At 45.6% G+C, this 12,022-nt stretch overlaps 8 non-coding genes across 8 annotated transcripts; all 8 read right to left on the bottom strand.

Annotated features, from left to right (window-relative positions):
• Positions 1-669: 669 nt before the first annotated feature.
• Positions 670-860, bottom strand: LOC146012268 (U2 spliceosomal RNA). The gene has a single exon (XR_014445437.1). It is a non-coding gene; the product is annotated as a U2 spliceosomal RNA (small nuclear RNA).
• Positions 861-2,233: 1,373 nt separating this feature from the next.
• LOC146012267 (U2 spliceosomal RNA) lies at positions 2,234-2,424 on the bottom strand. Its single transcript, XR_014445436.1, has one exon. It is a non-coding gene; the product is annotated as a U2 spliceosomal RNA (small nuclear RNA).
• A 1,374-nt stretch (positions 2,425-3,798) lies between these two features.
• LOC146012266 (U2 spliceosomal RNA) lies at positions 3,799-3,989 on the bottom strand. The gene has a single exon (XR_014445435.1). It is a non-coding gene; the product is annotated as a U2 spliceosomal RNA (small nuclear RNA).
• Positions 3,990-5,363: 1,374 nt separating this feature from the next.
• LOC146012265 (U2 spliceosomal RNA) lies at positions 5,364-5,554 on the bottom strand. Its single transcript, XR_014445434.1, has one exon. It is a non-coding gene; the product is annotated as a U2 spliceosomal RNA (small nuclear RNA).
• Positions 5,555-6,927: 1,373 nt separating this feature from the next.
• On the bottom strand, positions 6,928-7,118 carry LOC146012264 (U2 spliceosomal RNA). The gene has a single exon (XR_014445433.1). It is a non-coding gene; the product is annotated as a U2 spliceosomal RNA (small nuclear RNA).
• Positions 7,119-8,492: 1,374 nt separating this feature from the next.
• LOC146012263 (U2 spliceosomal RNA) lies at positions 8,493-8,683 on the bottom strand. Its single transcript, XR_014445432.1, has one exon. It is a non-coding gene; the product is annotated as a U2 spliceosomal RNA (small nuclear RNA).
• Positions 8,684-10,057: 1,374 nt separating this feature from the next.
• Positions 10,058-10,248, bottom strand: LOC146012261 (U2 spliceosomal RNA). The gene has a single exon (XR_014445430.1). It is a non-coding gene; the product is annotated as a U2 spliceosomal RNA (small nuclear RNA).
• A 1,374-nt stretch (positions 10,249-11,622) lies between these two features.
• LOC146012260 (U2 spliceosomal RNA) lies at positions 11,623-11,813 on the bottom strand. The gene has a single exon (XR_014445429.1). It is a non-coding gene; the product is annotated as a U2 spliceosomal RNA (small nuclear RNA).
• Positions 11,814-12,022: the final 209 nt, after the last annotated feature.

Here is a 12,022-nt window from a genome sequence, read left to right as displayed (position 1 = left end):
TTACCACCCAAATGATGGTCCGAAGAAGGTAAGTGATACTTTTTCTAAATCCCCCTCTCAATGATCATCAATTGTTGGGCTCGGCAAAAAAAAATGGAAGAGGAAAAAAAATTCCCAAAACAAAAGAGAGGAAAGAGGAAAAAAATTTCCCAAAACAAAAGAGAGAAAAGAGAGCACAAAAAGAAAAGAAAAAAAATATAAGAGATCAAGAAAGAAAAAGCAAAAAAAAAACCAAGCCATTTCAAATGGAGAGGGAGGGGGGTCCAAAAATGCCATTGCTGTGATCCAGTTGATGTTTCCGTGGAAAGATCGTAGGTAAGTCACATAGTGTTTGCCTATTTTTTGGGAGGTCGCAGCGATTGATAAGTCATTTAATTTAGGCAGGCTTCCGGTCTTTTGGCTAGGCCGCATATGCTGATATCAAGTGTAGTGTCACGTAAAAATATTTAACTGCCTCGATTCCAGAAAGTACAATTCAAGGAGTCAAGAAATAGTCACAAAATGATACACTGGAGGCAGGATTTCAAAGTATTTATGCACAAGGGTTAAACCTTGAAGCAGCAAATGCATGCATTTCTAAATACAAAGTTAGTACAAAGGTGCACAAACAATTGATACTCCAAATTAAGTGCCAGGAATGGAAATAGTCTTTTTTTGGATAACAGATTAGGAAGGTGCACCGGTCCTGGAAGTACTGCAATACCAGGTCAATGCGTGGAGTGGACAGAGCAAGCTCTTCTTCCATCTCCCTGTTCTAAAAATCCATTTAATATATGGCCCCCAGATAGGGGGCGTATCAGATATTAAACTGATAAGAACAGATACTACACTTGATCTTAGCCAAAAGGCCGAGAAGCGATAACCCGAATGGGGTCCCAGCAAAGCGCGCGAACCGGAATTCGGCCACCAACACTGGTGCAGAAGAGATCAGCACCACGGACACATCTAACACACACACATCACTTCTATGTCGTTGCAGTCTGAAAGATACCTGGCTGTACGGCAGGTGTGAATAGGACTTGAAGTGCTGGACAGGGACCGGAGGACGAGTAGCCATCCAACTGATTTTGTGATTAGGTCGTCGGCGGGCGGGCAGGGTGCCTCAGCTGGGTAGGAGGCCAAATTTGCATGTGCTCCGCCCCGTCTGTTGACGTCGCGTCAACAGACACACACCCACTAGGCAGACGACCAACAGGCAAGCAGCAGCAGCCAGCTGTCTCCTCGCTCTTTGCTGCTGCATGCCTGTGTCCCTGACGAACTGCTGCTGAGTAAATCAATCAGCTAGCTGCTGCAGAGGAGAAGGAGGAATCTTGCACAATCAGGTGCAATGACGGCTTTCCTGTTTTGAGCCCATTCAGCAGCAGTAGTAGACAGTCAGATGGACAGGCATTCATGTGGCAGGACCCTTTGTGTGACATCACAATCTGCCCTCTATGACATCACAAGCTGCTCACTCGGAATCCGGCGGAACCTGACAGCCAGACAGTCACTTGGAACAGACAGGCAGACAGGACAGTCATGTGTAGGTGAGCTGGGTGGGCCAATGTTTTCTTTTATTGGCAGTTACCACCCAAATGATGGTCCGAAGAAGGTAAGTGATACTTTTTCTAAATCCCCCTCTCAATGATCATCAATTGTTGGGCTCGGCAAAAAAAAATGGAAGAGGAAAAAAAATTCCCAAAACAAAAGAGAGGAAAGAGGAAAAAATTTCCCAAAACAAAAGAGAGAGAAAAGAGAGCGCAAAAAGAAAAGAAAAAAAATATAAGAGATCAAGAAAGAAAAAGCAAAAAAAAAACCAAGCCATTTCAAATGGAGAGGGAGGGGGGTCCAAAAATGCCATTGCTGTGATCCAGTTGATGTTTCCGTGGAAAGATCGTAGGTAAGTCACATAGTGTTTGCCTATTTTTTGGGAGGTCGCAGCGATTGATAAGTCATTTAATTTAGGCAGGCTTCCGGTCTTTTGGCTAGGCCGCATATGCTGATATCAAGTGTAGTGTCACGTAAAAATATTTAACTGCCTCGATTCCAGAAAGTACAATTCAAGGAGTCAAGAAATAGTCACAAAATGATACACTGGAGGCAGGATTTCAAAGTATTTATGCACAAGGGTTAAACCTTGAAGCAGCAAATGCATGCATTTCTAAATACAAAGTTAGTACAAAGGTGCACAAACAATTGATACTCCAAATTAAGTGCCAGGAATGGAAATAGTCTTTTTTTGGATAACAGATTAGGAAGGTGCACCGGTCCTGGAAGTACTGCAATACCAGGTCAATGCGTGGAGTGGACAGAGCAAGCTCTTCTTCCATCTCCCTGTTCTAAAAATCCATTTAATATATGGCCCCCAGATAGGGGGCGTATCAGATATTAAACTGATAAGAACAGATACTACACTTGATCTTAGCCAAAAGGCCGAGAAGCGATAACCCGAATGGGGTCCCAGCAAAGCGCGCGAACCGGAATTCGGCCACCAACACTGGTGCAGAAGAGATCAGCACCACGGACACATCTAACACACACACATCACTTCTATGTCGTTGCAGTCTGAAAGATACCTGGCTGTACGGCAGGTGTGAATAGGACTTGAAGTGCTGGACAGGGACCGGAGGACGAGTAGCCATCCAACTGATTTTGTGATTAGGTCGTCGGCGGGCGGGCAGGGTGCCTCAGCTGGGTAGGAGGCCAAATTTGCATGTGCTCCGCCCCGTCTGTTGACGTCGCGTCAACAGACACACACCCACTAGGCAGACGACCAACAGGCAAGCAGCAGCAGCCAGCTGTCTCCTCGCTCTTTGCTGCTGCATGCCTGTGTCCCTGACGAACTGCTGCTGAGTAAATCAATCAGCTAGCTGCTGCAGAGGAGAAGGAGGAATCTTGCACAATCAGGTGCAATGACGGCTTTCCTGTTTTGAGCCCATTCAGCAGCAGTAGTAGACAGTCAGATGGACAGGCATTCATGTGGCAGGACCCTTTGTGTGACATCACAATCTGCCCTCTATGACATCACAAGCTGCTCACTCGGAATCCGGCGGAACCTGACAGCCAGACAGTCACTTGGAACAGACAGGCAGACAGGACAGTCATGTGTAGGTGAGCTGGGTGGGCCAATGTTTTCTTTTATTGGCAGTTACCACCCAAATGATGGTCCGAAGAAGGTAAGTGATACTTTTTCTAAATCCCCCTCTCAATGATCATCAATTGTTGGGCTCGGCAAAAAAAAATGGAAGAGGAAAAAAAATTCCCAAAACAAAAGAGAGGAAAGAGGAAAAAAAATTCCCAAAACAAAAGAGAGAGAAAAGAGAGCGCAAAAAGAAAAGAAAAAAAATATAAGAGATCAAGAAAGAAAAAGCAAAAAAAAAACCAAGCCATTTCAAATGGAGAGGGAGGGGGGTCCAAAAATGCCATTGCTGTGATCCAGTTGATGTTTCCGTGGAAAGATCGTAGGTAAGTCACATAGTGTTTGCCTATTTTTTGGGAGGTCGCAGCGATTGATAAGTCATTTAATTTAGGCAGGCTTCCGGTCTTTTGGCTAGGCCGCATATGCTGATATCAAGTGTAGTGTCACGTAAAAATATTTAACTGCCTCGATTCCAGAAAGTACAATTCAAGGAGTCAAGAAATAGTCACAAAATGATACACTGGAGGCAGGATTTCAAAGTATTTATGCACAAGGGTTAAACCTTGAAGCAGCAAATGCATGCATTTCTAAATACAAAGTTAGTACAAAGGTGCACAAACAATTGATACTCCAAATTAAGTGCCAGGAATGGAAATAGTCTTTTTTTGGATAACAGATTAGGAAGGTGCACCGGTCCTGGAAGTACTGCAATACCAGGTCAATGCGTGGAGTGGACAGAGCAAGCTCTTCTTCCATCTCCCTGTTCTAAAAATCCATTTAATATATGGCCCCCAGATAGGGGGCGTATCAGATATTAAACTGATAAGAACAGATACTACACTTGATCTTAGCCAAAAGGCCGAGAAGCGATAACCCGAATGGGGTCCCAGCAAAGCGCGCGAACCGGAATTCGGCCACCAACACTGGTGCAGAAGAGATCAGCACCACGGACACATCTAACACACACACATCACTTCTATGTCGTTGCAGTCTGAAAGATACCTGGCTGTACGGCAGGTGTGAATAGGACTTGAAGTGCTGGACAGGGACCGGAGGACGAGTAGCCATCCAACTGATTTTGTGATTAGGTCGTCGGCGGGCGGGCAGGGTGCCTCAGCTGGGTAGGAGGCCAAATTTGCATGTGCTCCGCCCCGTCTGTTGACGTCGCGTCAACAGACACACACCCACTAGGCAGACGACCAACAGGCAAGCAGCAGCAGCCAGCTGTCTCCTCGCTCTTTGCTGCTGCATGCCTGTGTCCCTGACGAACTGCTGCTGAGTAAATCAATCAGCTAGCTGCTGCAGAGGAGAAGGAGGAATCTTGCACAATCAGGTGCAATGACGGCTTTCCTGTTTTGAGCCCATTCAGCAGCAGTAGTAGACAGTCAGATGGACAGGCATTCATGTGGCAGGACCCTTTGTGTGACATCACAATCTGCCCTCTATGACATCACAAGCTGCTCACTCGGAATCCGGCGGAACCTGACAGCCAGACAGTCACTTGGAACAGACAGGCAGACAGGACAGTCATGTGTAGGTGAGCTGGGTGGGCCAATGTTTTCTTTTATTGGCAGTTACCACCCAAATGATGGTCCGAAGAAGGTAAGTGATACTTTTTCTAAATCCCCCTCTCAATGATCATCAATTGTTGGGCTCGGCAAAAAAAAATGGAAGAGGAAAAAAAATTCCCAAAACAAAAGAGAGGAAAGAGGAAAAAAATTTCCCAAAACAAAAGAGAGAGAAAAGAGAGCGCAAAAAGAAAAGAAAAAAAATATAAGAGATCAAGAAAGAAAAAGCAAAAAAAAAACCAAGCCATTTCAAATGGAGAGGGAGGGGGGTCCAAAAATGCCATTGCTGTGATCCAGTTGATGTTTCCGTGGAAAGATCGTAGGTAAGTCACATAGTGTTTGCCTATTTTTTGGGAGGTCGCAGCGATTGATAAGTCATTTAATTTAGGCAGGCTTCCGGTCTTTTGGCTAGGCCGCATATGCTGATATCAAGTGTAGTGTCACGTAAAAATATTTAACTGCCTCGATTCCAGAAAGTACAATTCAAGGAGTCAAGAAATAGTCACAAAATGATACACTGGAGGCAGGATTTCAAAGTATTTATGCACAAGGGTTAAACCTTGAAGCAGCAAACGCATGCATTTCTAAATACAAAGTTAGTACAAAGGTGCACAAACAATTGATACTCCAAATTAAGTGCCAGGAATGGAAATAGTCTTTTTTTGGATAACAGATTAGGAAGGTGCACCGGTCCTGGAAGTACTGCAATACCAGGTCAATGCGTGGAGTGGACAGAGCAAGCTCTTCTTCCATCTCCCTGTTCTAAAAATCCATTTAATATATGGCCCCCAGATAGGGGGCGTATCAGATATTAAACTGATAAGAACAGATACTACACTTGATCTTAGCCAAAAGGCCGAGAAGCGATAACCCGAATGGGGTCCCAGCAAAGCGCGCGAACCGGAATTCGGCCACCAACACTGGTGCAGAAGAGATCAGCACCACGGACACATCTAACACACACACATCACTTCTATGTCGTTGCAGTCTGAAAGATACCTGGCTGTACGGCAGGTGTGAATAGGACTTGAAGTGCTGGACAGGGACCGGAGGACGAGTAGCCATCCAACTGATTTTGTGATTAGGTCGTCGGCGGGCGGGCAGGGTGCCTCAGCTGGGTAGGAGGCCAAATTTGCATGTGCTCCGCCCCGTCTGTTGACGTCGCGTCAACAGACACACACCCACTAGGCAGACGACCAACAGGCAAGCAGCAGCAGCCAGCTGTCTCCTCGCTCTTTGCTGCTGCATGCCTGTGTCCCTGACGAACTGCTGCTGAGTAAATCAATCAGCTAGCTGCTGCAGAGGAGAAGGAGGAATCTTGCACAATCAGGTGCAATGACGGCTTTCCTGTTTTGAGCCCATTCAGCAGCAGTAGTAGACAGTCAGATGGACAGGCATTCATGTGGCAGGACCCTTTGTGTGACATCACAATCTGCCCTCTATGACATCACAAGCTGCTCACTCGGAATCCGGCGGAACCTGACAGCCAGACAGTCACTTGGAACAGACAGGCAGACAGGACAGTCATGTGTAGGTGAGCTGGGTGGGCCAATGTTTTCTTTTATTGGCAGTTACCACCCAAATGATGGTCCGAAGAAGGTAAGTGATACTTTTTCTAAATCCCCCTCTCAATGATCATCAATTGTTGGGCTCGGCAAAAAAAAATGGAAGAGGAAAAAAAATTCCCAAAACAAAAGAGAGGAAAGAGGAAAAAATTTCCCAAAACAAAAGAGAGAGAAAAGAGAGCGCAAAAAGAAAAGAAAAAAAATATAAGAGATCAAGAAAGAAAAAGCAAAAAAAAAAACAAGCCATTTCAAATGGAGAGGGAGGGGGGTCCAAAAATGCCATTGCTGTGATCCAGTTGATGTTTCCGTGGAAAGATCGTAGGTAAGTCACATAGTGTTTGCCTATTTTTTGGGAGGTCGCAGCGATTGATAAGTCATTTAATTTAGGCAGGCTTCCGGTCTTTTGGCTAGGCCGCATATGCTGATATCAAGTGTAGTGTCACGTAAAAATATTTAACTGCCTCGATTCCAGAAAGTACAATTCAAGGAGTCAAGAAATAGTCACAAAATGATACACTGGAGGCAGGATTTCAAAGTATTTATGCACAAGGGTTAAACCTTGAAGCAGCAAATGCATGCATTTCTAAATACAAAGTTAGTACAAAGGTGCACAAACAATTGATACTCCAAATTAAGTGCCAGGAATGGAAATAGTCTTTTTTTGGATAACAGATTAGGAAGGTGCACCGGTCCTGGAAGTACTGCAATACCAGGTCAATGCGTGGAGTGGACAGAGCAAGCTCTTCTTCCATCTCCCTGTTCTAAAAATCCATTTAATATATGGCCCCCAGATAGGGGGCGTATCAGATATTAAACTGATAAGAACAGATACTACACTTGATCTTAGCCAAAAGGCCGAGAAGCGATAACCCGAATGGGGTCCCAGCAAAGCGCGCGAACCGGAATTCGGCCACCAACACTGGTGCAGAAGAGATCAGCACCACGGACACATCTAACACACACACATCACTTCTATGTCGTTGCAGTCTGAAAGATACCTGGCTGTACGGCAGGTGTGAATAGGACTTGAAGTGCTGGACAGGGACCGGAGGACGAGTAGCCATCCAACTGATTTTGTGATTAGGTCGTCGGCGGGCGGGCAGGGTGCCTCAGCTGGGTAGGAGGCCAAATTTGCATGTGCTCCGCCCCGTCTGTTGACGTCGCGTCAACAGACACACACCCACTAGGCAGACGACCAACAGGCAAGCAGCAGCAGCCAGCTGTCTCCTCGCTCTTTGCTGCTGCATGCCTGTGTCCCTGACGAACTGCTGCTGAGTAAATCAATCAGCTAGCTGCTGCAGAGGAGAAGGAGGAATCTTGCACAATCAGGTGCAATGACGGCTTTCCTGTTTTGAGCCCATTCAGCAGCAGTAGTAGACAGTCAGATGGACAGGCATTCATGTGGCAGGACCCTTTGTGTGACATCACAATCTGCCCTCTATGACATCACAAGCTGCTCACTCGGAATCCGGCGGAACCTGACAGCCAGACAGTCACTTGGAACAGACAGGCAGACAGGACAGTCATGTGTAGGTGAGCTGGGTGGGCCAATGTTTTCTTTTATTGGCAGTTACCACCCAAATGATGGTCCGAAGAAGGTAAGTGATACTTTTTCTAAATCCCCCTCTCAATGATCATCAATTGTTGGGCTCGGCAAAAAAAAATGGAAGAGGAAAAAAAATTCCCAAAACAAAAGAGAGGAAAGAGGAAAAAAATTTCCCAAAACAAAAGAGAGAGAAAAGAGAGCGCAAAAAGAAAAGAAAAAAAATATAAGAGATCAAGAAAGAAAAAGCAAAAAAAAAACCAAGCCATTTCAAATGGAGAGGGAGGGGGGTCCAAAAATGCCATTGCTGTGATCCAGTTGATGTTTCCGTGGAAAGATCGTAGGTAAGTCACATAGTGTTTGCCTATTTTTTGGGAGGTCGCAGCGATTGATAAGTCATTTAATTTAGGCAGGCTTCCGGTCTTTTGGCTAGGCCGCATATGCTGATATCAAGTGTAGTGTCACGTAAAAATATTTAACTGCCTCGATTCCAGAAAGTACAATTCAAGGAGTCAAGAAATAGTCACAAAATGATACACTGGAGGCAGGATTTCAAAGTATTTATGCACAAGGGTTAAACCTTGAAGCAGCAAATGCATGCATTTCTAAATACAAAGTTAGTACAAAGGTGCACAAACAATTGATACTCCAAATTAAGTGCCAGGAATGGAAATAGTCTTTTTTTGGATAACAGATTAGGAAGGTGCACCGGTCCTGGAAGTACTGCAATACCAGGTCAATGCGTGGAGTGGACAGAGCAAGCTCTTCTTCCATCTCCCTGTTCTAAAAATCCATTTAATATATGGCCCCCAGATAGGGGGCGTATCAGATATTAAACTGATAAGAACAGATACTACACTTGATCTTAGCCAAAAGGCCGAGAAGCGATAACCCGAATGGGGTCCCAGCAAAGCGTGCGAACCGGAATTCGGCCACCAACACTGGTGCAGAAGAGATCAGCACCACGGACACATCTAACACACACACATCACTTCTATGTCGTTGCAGTCTGAAAGATACCTGGCTGTACGGCAGGTGTGAATAGGACTTGAAGTGCTGGACAGGGACCGGAGGACGAGTAGCCATCCAACTGATTTTGTGATTAGGTCGTCGGCGGGCGGGCAGGGTGCCTCAGCTGGGTAGGAGGCCAAATTTGCATGTGCTCCGCCCCGTCTGTTGACGTCGCGTCAACAGACACACACCCACTAGGCAGACGACCAACAGGCAAGCAGCAGCAGCCAGCTGTCTCCTCGCTCTTTGCTGCTGCATGCCTGTGTCCCTGACGAACTGCTGCTGAGTAAATCAATCAGCTAGCTGCTGCAGAGGAGAAGGAGGAATCTTGCACAATCAGGTGCAATGACGGCTTTCCTGTTTTGAGCCCATTCAGCAGCAGTAGTAGACAGTCAGATGGACAGGCATTCATGTGGCAGGACCCTTTGTGTGACATCACAATCTGCCCTCTATGACATCACAAGCTGCTCACTCGGAATCCGGCGGAACCTGACAGCCAGACAGTCACTTGGAACAGACAGGCAGACAGGACAGTCATGTGTAGGTGAGCTGGGTGGGCCAATGTTTTCTTTTATTGGCAGTTACCACCCAAATGATGGTCCGAAGAAGGTAAGTGATACTTTTTCTAAATCCCCCTCTCAATGATCATCAATTGTTGGGCTCGGCAAAAAAAAATGGAAGAGGAAAAAAAATTCCCAAAACAAAAGAGAGGAAAGAGGAAAAAAATTTCCCAAAACAAAAGAGAGAGAAAAGAGAGCGCAAAAAGAAAAGAAAAAAAATATAAGAGATCAAGCAAGAAAAAGCAAAAAAAAAACCAAGCCATTTCAAATGGAGAGGGAGGGGGGTCCAAAAATGCCATTGCTGTGATCCAGTTGATGTTTCCGTGGAAAGATCGTAGGTAAGTCACATAGTGTTTGCCTATTTTTTGGGAGGTCGCAGCGATTGATAAGTCATTTAATTTAGGCAGGCTTCCGGTCTTTTGGCTAGGCCGCATATGCTGATATCAAGTGTAGTGTCACGTAAAAATATTTAACTGCCTCGATTCCAGAAAGTACAATTCAAGGAGTCAAGAAATAGTCACAAAATGATACACTGGAGGCAGGATTTCAAAGTATTTATGCACAAGGGTTAAACCTTGAAGCAGCAAATGCATGCATTTCTAAATACAAAGTTAGTACAAAGGTGCACAAACAATTGATACTCCAAATTAAGTGCCAGGAATGGAAATAGTCTTTTTTTGGATAACAGATTAGGAAGGTGCACCGGTCCTGGAAGTACTGCAATACCAGGTCAATGCGTGGAGTGGACAGAGCAAGCTCTTCTTCCATCTCCCTGTTCTAAAAATCCATTTAATATATGGCCCCCAGATAGGGGGCGTATCAGATATTAAACTGATAAGAACAGATACTACACTTGATCTTAGCCAAAAGGCCGAGAAGCGATAACCCGAATGGGGTCCCAGCAAAGCGCGCGAACCGGAATTCGGCCACCAACACTGGTGCAGAAGAGATCAGCACCACGGACACATCTAACACACACACATCACTTCTATGTCGTTGCATTCTGAAAGATACCTGGCTGTACGGCAGGTGTGAATAGGACTTGAAGTGCTGGACAGGGACCGGAGGACGAGTAGCCATCCAACTGATTTTGTGATTAGGTCGTCGGCGGGCGGGCAGGGTGCCTCAGCTGGGTAGGAGGCCAAATTTGCATGTGCTCCGCCCCGTCTGTTGACGTCGCGTCAACAGACACACACCCACTAGGCAGACGACCAACAGGCAAGCAGCAGCAGCCAGCTGTCTCCTCGCTCTTTGCTGCTGCATGCCTGTGTCCCTGACGAACTGCTGCTGAGTAAATCAATCAGCTAGCTGCTGCAGAGGAGAAGGAGGAATCTTGCACAATCAGGTGCAATGACGGCTTTCCTGTTTTGAGCCCATTCAGCAGCAGTAGTAGACAGTCAGATGGACAGGCATTCATGTGGCAGGACCCTTTGTGTGACATCACAATCTGCCCTCTATGACATCACAAGCTGCTCACTCGGAATCCGGCGGAACCTGACAGCCAGACAGTCACTTGGAACAGACAGGCAGACAGGACAGTCATGTGTAGGTGAGCTGGGTGGGCCAATGTTTTCTTTTATTGGCAGTTACCACCCAAATGATGGTCCGAAGAAGGTAAGTGATACTTTTTCTAAATCCCCCTCTCAATGATCATCAATTGTTGGGCTCGGCAAAAAAAAATGGAAGAGGAAAAAAAATTCCCAAAACAAAAGAGAGGAAAGAGGAAAAAAATTTCCCAAAACAAAAGAGAGAGAAAAGAGAGCGCAAAAAGAAAAGAAAAAAAATATAAGAGATCAAGCAAGAAAAAGCAAAAAAAAAACCAAGCCATTTCAAATGGAGAGGGAGGGGGGTCCAAAAATGCCATTGCTGTGATCCAGTTGATGTTTCCGTGGAAAGATCGTAGGTAAGTCACATAGTGTTTGCCTGTTTTTTGGGAGGTCGCAGCGATTGATAAGTCATTTAATTTAGGCAGGCTTCCGGTCTTTTGGCTAGGCCGCATATGCTGATATCAAGTGTAGTGTCACGTAAAAATATTTAACTGCCTCGATTCCAGAAAGTACAATTCAAGGAGTCAAGAAATAGTCACAAAATGATACACTGGAGGCAGGATTTCAAAGTATTTATGCACAAGGGTTAAACCTTGAAGCAGCAAATGCATGCATTTCTAAATACAAAGTTAGTACAAAGGTGCACAAACAATTGATACTCCAAATTAAGTGCCAGGAATGGAAATAGTCTTTTTTTGGATAACAGATTAGGAAGGTGCACCGGTCCTGGAAGTACTGCAATACCAGGTCAATGCGTGGAGTGGACAGAGCAAGCTCTTCTTCCATCTCCCTGTTCTAAAAATCCATTTAATATATGGCCCCCAGATAGGGGGCGTATCAGATATTAAACTGATAAGAACAGATACTACACTTGATCTTAGCCAAAAGGCCGAGAAGCGATAACCCGAATGGGGTCCCAGCAAAGCGCGCGAACCGGAATTCGGCCACCAACACTGGTGCAGAAGAGATCAGCACCACGGACACATCTAACACACACACATCACTTCTATGTCGTTGCAGTCTGAAAGATACCTGGCTGTACGGCAGGTGTGAATAGGACTTGAAGTGCTGGACAGGGACCGGAGGACGAGTAGCCATCCAACTGATTTT

This window comes from Crinia signifera, chromosome 6 (genome assembly GCF_055691185.1).
Source record: "Crinia signifera chromosome 6, ASM5569118v1, whole genome shotgun sequence".
Lineage (NCBI taxonomy): Eukaryota > Metazoa > Chordata > Amphibia > Anura > Myobatrachidae > Crinia > Crinia signifera.
The sequence above is the reverse complement of the archived record's forward strand: the minus strand, read 5'-3'. Positions and strand labels throughout refer to the sequence as shown.